Consider the following 10750-nt stretch of genomic DNA (forward strand, 5'->3'; position numbering starts at 1 on the left):
ACCAATGAGGTGCTGCTTGAAAAAGCAGTTGGGTAACTCGAAATACTACTTAGAAATAAGGGCTTGTCTAGAGTATAACAACTTCATAAGAAAAAACAATAACAGCTCCCACTTATCGAGCATTCACCACGTGCCAGGAGCTCATCTATGTGTGTTACATCTGCTAACTCTCCTCTCACACTCCGAGGAAGTTCTGCACTAGCCCATTTTACAGATGAAGACACCGAGGCTCTGAGAGGTTAAGAAAAGTGATAGAGCTGGGATTCAAACCCAGGCCGCGGGACTTTGGACTCTTAACTCCTTGTACCACATTGAGTTCAAGTGCAGAGGGACCCCTGAGGTCCAGAGAGGGGATGTGATTTGCCCAAGTCACACAGTAAGTGAATGAGAAAAGCCAGGCCCCTGCCAGACCTCTCCTTGGCCGGGTCCTGGAGCGGGTGGCACAGCCCAGGCTCCTGCAGCGTGTCTATAAATGGCAGTGGAGGGGAACCGGCCTCTGGGCTCCTGCCTGGGGGCAGCTGAGGACACGGAGCCGTGGCTTTTCTCTCACGTGCTCTCAGAGGCCTGGCTTTGCTGGGGCAGGATCTCAGCGTGCCCTGCAGGGTTTTGTCTGGGCCCCGCAGAGGAGGCTGGGGTGTTGACTTTATGGAGGACATCGGGGGCCTGGGTCTCCCCCCAGGAGGAGAACCCAGGATGCCTGCCTACTGATTTGGAAACTGCTTTTGTGCCGCCCTGGACTTCACTTGTCCCATCTATATAATGGGGACAATATAATGACAGATACGTACTTAAGACGTACTCATTTCATTTTCTCAATGGTCTGTGAGGCGGGTACTCTTCCTGTGGGGCTGGAGAGGCTCAGGATTTGCTTAAGATTACACAGCCCACAGGACCCGGTGGTGGGATTGGGACCGGAACCTGGGTGGTTGAGGCTCCCACGCCCGATGCCTTAGCTTCCGCTTCATAGATTTAGGGCCCCTTTCACCTCTTTCCATCCTGGGATTCTGGAACCTGAGGGACAAAGCTGGGAGGCTCTTTTTCACACTCTTCTCGCTTTGAACAATCCCCGAATCACCCTGGACCTCCCCAGGCAGGGCCTGGGCTCAGTGTTTTATTCCTGGACATCCTGCCCACCACTAGCTTTCTTTCCTGCTCTGAGGGGCAGGGGAGGGTGTCTGGGGCTCAGGGCTGTGTGTGTGTGTGTAGGGGTGGGTGGGGGTACATGGTGGGCATAGAGGGCTCCAGCCAGCTCAGTTCTATTTATATATCCCTCCCACCCACTCCCCCTTCAGATTTTGACTCAGATCTTTCTTTGTTCCCAAGGGCTCGGGAGGCGGGGGATCCTGCTAGCTTGGCACATCTCCTCTGCTTCATAGCCAACCTCCCGCAAGCCCAGGTCAGCGAAGGCAGCGGGTAGAAGAGAGGGACGCCCGAGGCTCCCCCAAAGCCCCTTGTCCCAGTAGTCCAACCCCGACTCAACCCCATCCTGGTAGAATGGCTTCCGGTTGTCCCATCCCCTCCACCCAGACCCGGGGACCGCAGGACCAGCGAAGGCCATGGTCCCCCCATTCTGGGTGCCCAGCAGCCTGAGGGACCCAGCACCAGGGCTCAGGACCAGGCTGGGAGGCAGGAGGCCTGGTTCTGTGCCCGTCCCTTCCCGAGTCTCCGTGATCTTGGGTAAACCTCTTCCCCTCCCTGCACCTTGGTTCTCTCATCTGCACTCAGAAGGGTACAGATTTGCTCCCTCAAAGCGTTAAACCCTGGGGTCTGCGGTCCCGAGACCATGTGTCTCAGCCACAGCCTCTTCCCCAGTTCTCCCCACCTGCGCTCTGAGCCCGGGCCCCAGAAGTGGAGAGGCAGAGGACACGGGGTTAAACGAGTCCGCTGGGAAGGTGCTTGCATAAAGCTCCTTGCAGAATAAAGGCACCTACCTGGGGTCCAGGGCAGGCAGCGGCTGTGTTCACTTCTGGCTCCTGGGATCAAGACAGCTCAGAGGCCAGGTGAGGAGTGAGGGAGGCGTAGTTCACTTCAGACTTAAGAGCACCCACTATCCTGCCCTCCCTCCTCCCCTCAGGGCCCTACTTGTGGCTCACAGCCGCCAGGCCCCACCCCTCCCTTGTCTGTGGGCTCAGGACTCAGGTAGGGTTGGCTCCAGCACAAGGAAGGGAGGCCTCGGGTGGGGGCCTGGCCTGGCCTGAGCGGGGCTGGGGCTGGGCTTGTGTGAAGGGCTCCCAGACTCCCTGCTTCCCCGGCCCTCGGCCCCCGCCTTGGCCCCACAGGCATCACCTGATCAGGGGAGACCTGCTTGGCTGGGCAGGGACTTGTTAAGACCAAGGTGCGCTGGATCTGGGCATTCCTCTGACCATGTGCCTACCAGGGGCGGGGCCATGGATTGGCAGAGCTTGCAGGGAGTGAAGTCCTTGACCTTGGGAAGGCGGCATGGCCGTGGGCAGGCGACCCTTCCCACAGCCGCCTCCCGGGCCCGTCTGGCCGGGGCCACCCGGGGCAGCACAGGGGCTCCTTGGAATGGAGGCCGAGCACAGGTTTTGTCTTTCCTTCTTTTTCTTTTTAATCTGGGAACGGAGCTTTGAACTCAGGCTGGCGCTAGGCTGGAGGACCTTCTCCCGGGGACTCACTACCCAATCACCCCTGCTTCTGTCAATCACAGAGCATATAGCCTTTGCTTTCACACCATTTCCTAATGTGCTTCCATCATGAACTCTGTAATTTTCACGTCAATGTATGGCCTTAAAAAATCTGTTGAGACGGTGCCATCCCATAGGGCCCATGCAGCTTGTCTGAAGTAAGATGTTGTTATAGGTGTAAGGTGCACATCAGATTTCAAAAACTTAGTGTGAAAAAAGAGAACGTAAGCAACCTCATTCATCATGTTTTACATTAATTACACGTTGAAATGATAATATTATGTTGATATTGGGTTCGATAAAAAATAACCAGGGTAGAATGTGGTCCTTGCCTCTCCCACCTGAGGCTGCCCCAGAATCCCTGGGCTTGCGGCCCCATCGCTCTAGTCTCTGCCTCCTCTTGGCTCGGCCTTCTCCTCTCTTACCTCATCTTGCTTCTCCCTTGTCAGGGCGCTTGTGATGGCATCCAGGACCCACCTGGGTAATCCAGGGTGATCTCATCTTGAAATCCTTAACTACAGCTGCAAATTAGGTAAGCGTGATAGGGGCTAGGATTTGATATTTTGGGGTGGCCATTATTCAACCTACCACATGCAGTTACTAGAAAATGTAGAATTACTTAATTTGGACAACTTTGGGCTGCAGTAAACCCTGCCTGAGGGAGTCAGAGAAAGTATCTCAGGTTCTTGAAGGACATTCGAAGTGGAGGGGGCTGGTGACCAGCTTGGCCTGGGGTGTTCCGGGGACCCTTGGTGAGGTCTCTGTGGCTGGAATTCAGGGTGAGTGAGGGAAGACTGTTGGACGAAGAATTTGGAAAGACAATGTGTGTCTAGCTTTGCCTCTACCCTGTCTTCCCCTGCTGAGCCTTCCTGGCCGCTGCATTGCTGCATTTCTCACCTCCCTTGCGGCTGGAATTCTGGCTGGGCAGGATGGCCTGGGGAGGTGGCTTGCTGCTGCTGCAGGTCTGCACGGTTATGGAGACACTGGGTTTTTGGGGCAGCTGCCTTCCAGCACCTAGCACACAGGTGTGGGTTGTCGCTGAAATGACTTCCTGACCCTTCTATTAGTTAAGTGATGGTTCTTGAAGGCAACAGAGTCTGGGTGGCTCCTGATTCCTTATCTTCTTGATGATGCCAGAGGGGGCAGTTCCAAGGTGGGTCCTGTTGTCCCATCCCCTCCACCCAGAGGGTGTCTCTGGGAGACATTCCTGCAGGTGTCGCCAGCTGGTCTAACCCTCCCAGTGATTTAGTAAGTACCGAATTACCTGCATGAAATTCCTTTCCGCTGAAATTAGCTCATGTGGTTTCTGCTTCCTGCCAGGTGACTGATGCAGGTGGGCTGGGTGGGGGGAGAAGGACCTGTGGGTTGCCCTAGGTAACCTGGCTTTTCTGTTGTGAGCAATGGAGATACAGAGGAAGCTTAAGCATTTTTTAAAAAAATTATTTACATTTATTTATTTAAAAAATGTTTTTAAAACTTTCCATTACAGTTGACATGCAATAAATATTAGTTTCAGGTGTACAACATAGTGATTAGACATGTAAATAACTTACGGAGTGACCACCCCAATAAGCCTAGCACCCATCTGACACCATCCATACACAGTTATTACACTATTAATTATTTTTTTAAAAAAATATATTTTATTGATTTTTTACAGAGAGGAAGGGAGAGGGATAGAGAGTTAGAAACATCGATGAAAGAGAAACATCTATCAGCTGCCTCCTACACACCTCCTACTGGGGATGCACACCTCCTACTGGGGATGTGCCCGCAACCAAGGTACTGAATCGAACCTGGTACCTTTCAGTCCGCAGGCTGATGCTCTATTCCCTCTCCCTCTCTCATTAGGGCTATTACACTATTATTGACTATATTCCCTATGCGGTACTTTACATCCCCATGACTATTTTATAACTGGCAATTTGCACATCTTAATCCTCCCCTCTTTTTCACCCATCCCCCCCAAACCCCTCCCATCTGGCAACCATGAAAATGTTCTCCGTATCTATGAGTTTGTTTCTGTTTCGTTTGTTTATTTATTTATTTTTTTTAAGATTCTGCATATAAGTGAAATCACATGTTATTTGCCTTTCTCTATCTGGCTTATGTCACTTAGCATATACCCTCTAGAGGAAGCTTTCAAGCAGAGCAGAGCAGAGAGGGAACGGCATGAACGTATTTGTGCCATGGAACAATTCTTTTGCTCCAGGCAGGTGATGAGCCCCCTGTGAGGGTAGCAGAGGTGCAGGCCTGCTTTTTCCTGCGACTCTCCCTTCTTTGGGGTAGGCACAGATACAAAGATTGGGGAAGGGATGTTCTTTGCTACGATGGGGCAGAGAGCTGACATGGGTGGGTAGGCTCCTGAACTTCTGTGGCTCTCTCTGTAGCACGTGAGGCAGCGATTCCCAGCAGAGAGGAGAGTGAGGATGTTGGTGACCAAAAACCAGGCTCTGCATCCAGGTGCAGAGAGAGCAGAGCAGGTAAAAGGCCAGACTGTGCTCTGGCTGCCTGCATGTGCACCTACTCTCCAAGGCCGGTTTGCTGGGCCCACCAGGAAAGACCCTCTCAGGGCCACCGATTCCCTCTGAGCAGGAGGGAAGTCTCGTTTTCACTCTCCTGTGGCAGTGGGAGGGGTGAGGAGGAGAGTGAGGGGATTATCCGAGGGGAGGGGATTCTGGTCTTTATGATGGGGATGCCGATAGGAGGTGGAATACGTCTCAGATTTTACTCTTCCGCACCTCTGACGTCTTAGCTGTAAAATGGGCATGCCTGGCCCTGGCCGGTGGGTTGGGTGTAGTGGGCGTCCTGTGTACCAAAAGGTTGCTGGTCTGATTCATTCCCTGTCAGGGCACATGCCCAGGCTGCAGGTTCATTCCCTGCATGAAAGAGGCAGCCAGTTGTTTCTCTCTCACATGGATGTTTCTCTCTCTCTCCCTCTCCCTCTCTCTCTAAAAAATCGACTAAAAAAACTTTAGAAAAGTGTGCATGCCTGAAACTCTACCTGTGTGATAGGTGAGGCCCAATCCGGGAATATCTTTCTTATGAATGCCCTACCTATACAGGGTGGGTCCCCTGAAGACTCTAATACCAGAGCTGGAGGGGCCCAGAGGTGCTCAGTCGTCCTTGAACTCAAACTTGATTGCTCATACATCATCGGTAAAAAATGTTAAGCAGGCACCCCTGGTATCTATGTATTTATAAATTATATACATAGAGCTTTATAAATTATGTACATGAACTAGATACATGAATATACATTAGTATGCACATTTAAAAATACATGTACATGATCAGGTACATTATGCTTATATAAATAAATTATACATGTATATTATATTGTGTACATTATAAAACAATATAAACAAAAATGACAAATGTAATAAGTACAGTTTTAAAGTAATGTTTATGGCATTTCACTTAATAATGGCACAAAATCCCTTTTTGTTCTGACAATGAGAGCCATGCCATTAAATGTGCTTCTTTATTTTTGAAAATCCTGGTTTAACACTTTGTGGAAGAGCGACGTGAAGGCCTGGGACTAAATTTGGTTTATTGCAATATTCAGTGTTAAAGGCTGTCACAGCTGAAGAGGGGGCCTCATGATGATACCTAGCCCCAGACGAATGCCACGCATTGTGGGCCTGGCTCATTAAATTATGACATTCAATTTTCAATTTTCAATGCCATCTACCCATTATGCAAAAGTTTTGTTCAAAATTGACTTTCAAATTTCCATCTTCCCTCATGTCAATCAGTTGTCCTCACAACGAAATCGGAATATGTTGCATTTTAATGCTTTTTGCAAATGGGTTTAAAACCCACTCAAACACTTCATTTGGAAGAGTTTTATAAGCAAGTTAAAAAATTCCTTTTTGTTCTCTCTCTCTCTCTCTCTCTCTCTCTCTCTCTCTGTCTCTCTCTCTCTCTCTGTGTGTGTGTGTGTGTTTAAGGGTAGCTATAAAAGTTCTTGGGAACACACAAGGTTTTCAATGACAAAATCATATAACGATGAGAACATTTTGAAACGTTACTTCCAAATCATACTATGTTCCTTCCAAAAAAGGTCCTCCCCCAACAGCTGTTTAAACGTCACCTTGACCCTGATGAAAAGAGATGTCATTTTTGGAATGACATCTGCTGTAACTCTCAACAGACAACCCTGTCTCCCCTCCCTGGAGCATCAGGGGAAATCACATCCTAGGATTAAGGTGAAGTGCTGCTATTTTCTTGGTGTTTCTTTGCAGAGATCATTTTAGGCCACTTGTCTTGTTGAAAGGCGGATTAATTTAGTGTGAATCACACTACAATCTGCAAATTCCACTGAACTGGGCCTATGTAAATGGCAGTATGTCACCATGTGTTGAAAATTGAGCAAGAGAGTGAGGAGGCTGCCCCCAAGTTCTCTGCTCCTCCCCCTAGATGTTGACTAATGTGGGGGGACACAATTGGCCAAAAACACACCCAGCACCCAGGTCAGACTGGATGTTAAATATCGGTAGAGCCGAACTTCCCTACTTTAGACAGAAATGCATGTAAATGTGTACATTGAACTTCAAAATTTTCTTTCCACGTGCCAGCAGGTCCTCCTGTTGCCTGAGGGCATGCGCACTTCACTCTGGAGGTCAGATCTCACTGGACCATGGGTCAGCTTGAGACACAGAGAGTGAGGGGGCTTAGGACCCATTGCAAGTGCTGACAGAGCCAGACTGAAACTCAGGTCCCTGCCTTCAGGGCCTCCCCTGACCCCCACAGAGACATGTGGAGGCAGTGCAGGCTGGTCAGTGCGGCCCCCAGAGGGACAGGTGTTCTGTGGTCCCAAGAACTGGTGCTCTCTGGGGAAGCAGGTCCATGCCTAGGACAGGTGTGAACATGCTTCTTTCTGTTAATTTTTGTTAATCCTCACCTGCATTGATTTTTAGAGAGAGAGGTGGGGTGGAGGAGAGACACAGAGAGAGGAACATCAATGTGAGAGAGACACAGAGATTGGTTGCCTCCCACCGGCACCCTGACCAGGACTGGGGATTGAGCCTACAATCGAGATACATGCCCTTGACCAGAATCGAACCCACAACAACCCTTCAGTCCGAGGGTTGACGCTCCAACCACTGAACCAAACCGGCTAGGGCAAACATGCTTCTTATTAGTGTTCTGTTCCTTCCTGGCCCCTTCCTGCCTTATGACAGGCCATCTGGGTCACTCTGCTCAGGGGTATGTCGTGTGTCCTCTCTGGACAAATTTATTTGTCTTTGGCTCGGGGCATAGTTCGCTGTTTCGTACACCTCAGAGTTAAATCTGAAAAGAAAACCAGCCACCTGTGTCCCAAACCAGACAGGATGGGGCTCAGCACTGTCACCCTCAGATGGCCCTGCATGGGTCCTCACTGTCCCTGAGAGAGGGAAGGTATAGGGACACACCTAGGGACATCAGCGCCTGTGCCCTACTCCTAACCAGGAGCCGCCGTAGCCCAAGCTGCTGGGCCATCTGCCTGGAGAAGGGGGTCCCTGGCCAGCTTGGGAGAGGGGGTGAGTACTGTGTGTGATCCCGAGTACCCCTAAGCTCGAGTTGAACTCATTGGATACCCAAGGCCTCCTGCTGCGCCTAGCAGGTGAGTAAGAGCACACTCACTGCTCTCACACCTTTCTGGCCCCGCCTGCGTGCACACCCTTGTTTTCATGTCTTGAGCTTAGCTCTGATGACTTTGGCTGCACCTGCAGCTCTTCACACACAGCCGGCCTGGAGCCATGTGGTCAAAGGGCGTGGCATCCATGACTGTGCCTATGCTGTCTTTCCCCCAGATTCAGATCTCCTTTCCTTCTGGGCAGAGTGAGACTATATTTCCCAGCTTCCCCTGTAGTTAGATGGGGCCGCGGACTGAGTTCTGGACAGCGCAACACGGCCAAAGAGATGTGAACCATGCCACATTATCCTAGTCTGACCCTTAAAACACCCCCTTTGGCTCATTCTCTTCTCTGTCTGATGGCCTGATGTGAAGGGCTCAGGGGAGATGTCAAGGCCCTCTCTGCAGTCAGTGGGAGGGGCCTGGGCCTGACCCATGGCCATTGTACCTGTGGAAAAAAAACGTCTTTATATGGGAAGTCACCAAAATGTTGGAGAGGGCACAGCAGTGTCATGGTTAACACAGTGTCTGACCCCAGATGGGGAGTCAGGGGACTTGAATTCTTTAAGATTTTGTGAGGCAACACAGTGTAGGAGTTAAAAGTTTAGACTCTGGCCCTAACCGGTGTGGCTCAGTTGTTTGGAGCATCGTCTCATGCACCAAAGTGTCCTAGGTTCGATTCCCGGTCAGGGTACATACCCAGGTTGTGGGGTCGATCCCCGGCTGGAGCATGTATGGGGGGCAATCAAGTGATGTTTCTCTCTCACATGGATGTTTCTCTCTGTCTCGCCCTCTGCTTTCCTCTCTCTCTAGAATCAATGAAAAACGTATCTTCGGGTGAGGATAAAGAAAAGAAGTCTAGACTCTGGAGTTGGACTCCCAGGAAACTGGCTAATGGATTTGCCTATTCCGGATATTTGATGCAAATAGAATCATACCATGTGTGATTTTTTTGTGATTGGCTTCTTCCACTCAGCTTCGTGATTTCAAAGTTCACCTGTGTTCGGCATGTATCAGTACTTCATGCTTTTTCATGGCTGAATAATATTCCATCGTGTGGAGACTACATGTGCAGGGCCCTTTCTTAACTGGCTCTACGATGGTGTTGGGCTGGGAACTGGGGAAGTCAGTGGGTGGCTTTCTCTGTGCCTCTTGGGGTCTGTCACTCTAGAATATGCTGCTGGGGTCTGGGGACCCAGGGAGACCGCCAGTCTCACCACATCCCCTAGTCTTTGCCCCCCGATCCTGAAATACCCCCTGCCAGCGGCTGTGGCAGCACCACCTACAGCTGGTGCGGACCGGTCCCAGGGGGACGCTCCTGTTTCGGGGCTCCCAGCTGTCTCTGGTCAGGGTCTGGAAAAACTTGGAGCCCTTCTCTGGTGACAGTTCTGAGGTGACACAGGGTGGAGAGGTGGGGGGAAGGGGTGCATGGCCTCAGGACCTGGGATTGCTCAACCACGGAGCCTGGATGGCAGTGGGAGTCCAGCCTGGCACCAGTGACGTGGGCCCTACGCCCAGAGAGATGCTTAGGTCTTCACTTGTGGAGCCTTTTTTTTCCAGAGAAATTTAATTCCACATTGTTTGTTCTCTGCCCCACAGATGCCTTGGCCGAGGAAACCACGGGAATCTCATTTGAAGAGCCCCCTCCCCATTAGCTGGTGAGAGGGTGCCCAGATTTCAGTCACAGCCACCGCACCAGCAAACCCCAAACCACAGGAATGCGCGGGGTCACCTGGGGACAGAGGGAGGGTGGCTGGACAGTGAGTGAGCCCATGGGCCTGCACCACATGGGGGTCTGTGTTTGGCCACACGAGCACTGGAGTCAGAGCCCCCAGACCTCAGTGTGACTCTGGACTCTGCCCCTCTGGCCTGGGATCTTGGTGGTCACATGTATGGCTAACCACGCTCACCTGGCCACTCCGGCCCTCAGCCAGACTCAGGCCGGGAGCCGAGCTTGGCAGTGAGAGAAGCCACCTAGGGGGGTGGGGAGCCAGGAGGCCAGGTGAGTGAGGGTAGAATTTTCTAGTCTCCGGACCCTGCAGGCTGAGCTGGAGAGGCACCCAGCACTCCCAGGTGCTTTCCAGCACCCAGGGGAGGGAACCACAGACTGATGGCATCGGTTATGGTAAAACACTGTGCCAGGCATGTCACATAAGCCATCGCTTTTCTTCTTACAGCTGCTTTATGGTGTGGCAGCCATTCCGTATTCCCTTCTACAGATGAGGAAACCGAGGAAGGTAAAGGGACTCAGCTAGCGTAACAAGGTACCCAGGGTAGAGGCTGGGCAGAGGGTAGCCGTCCCCAAACACTGTGTTCTTTCCACACGGCATCCCTGGTCCCTGGCCCTCAGACTTGTTTCTTGGTGAGATCAAAGTTGAAATCACACATTTAAGTGTTTTTTAAGCTGGAGTGGACCTGGTACAAGTTGCCATTTCGCAGGTGGGGAAATGAAGCCCAGAGAAGGAAGGCATGTGTCCCGAGTCAC

General features: G+C 51.4%; 1 protein-coding gene and 1 long non-coding RNA gene across 9 annotated transcripts in view; one reads left to right on the forward strand and one right to left on the reverse strand.

The window, feature by feature from the left end:
- The window catches only part of TNS4 (tensin 4), a 21572-nt gene extending 19380 nt beyond the window's left edge, over nt 1–2192 (reverse strand). For all 7 annotated transcript variants that reach the window (XM_015570914.1, XM_015570912.1, XM_015570910.1 and 4 more), the window contains exon 1: nt 1932–2192. The gene's annotated coding sequence lies outside the window, so the exon portion shown is untranslated. The remainder of the gene's footprint in view (nt 1–1931) is intronic.
- On the forward strand, nt 2062–9910 carry LOC102757286. Of its 2 annotated transcripts, none has more exons than XR_436222.2 (3): nt 2062–2139; nt 3095–3177; nt 9865–9910. It is a non-coding gene; the product is annotated as an uncharacterized LOC102757286 (long non-coding RNA). The 2 variants fall into 2 exon arrangements; XR_001515673.1 differs by lacking the exon at nt 2062–2139 and adding an exon at nt 2392–2543.
- The last annotated feature ends 840 nt before the right edge of the window (nt 9911–10750 follow it).

Source organism: Myotis davidii, unplaced genomic scaffold, assembly GCF_000327345.1.
Source record: "Myotis davidii unplaced genomic scaffold, ASM32734v1 scaffold327, whole genome shotgun sequence".
Taxonomy (NCBI): domain Eukaryota; kingdom Metazoa; phylum Chordata; class Mammalia; order Chiroptera; family Vespertilionidae; genus Myotis; species Myotis davidii.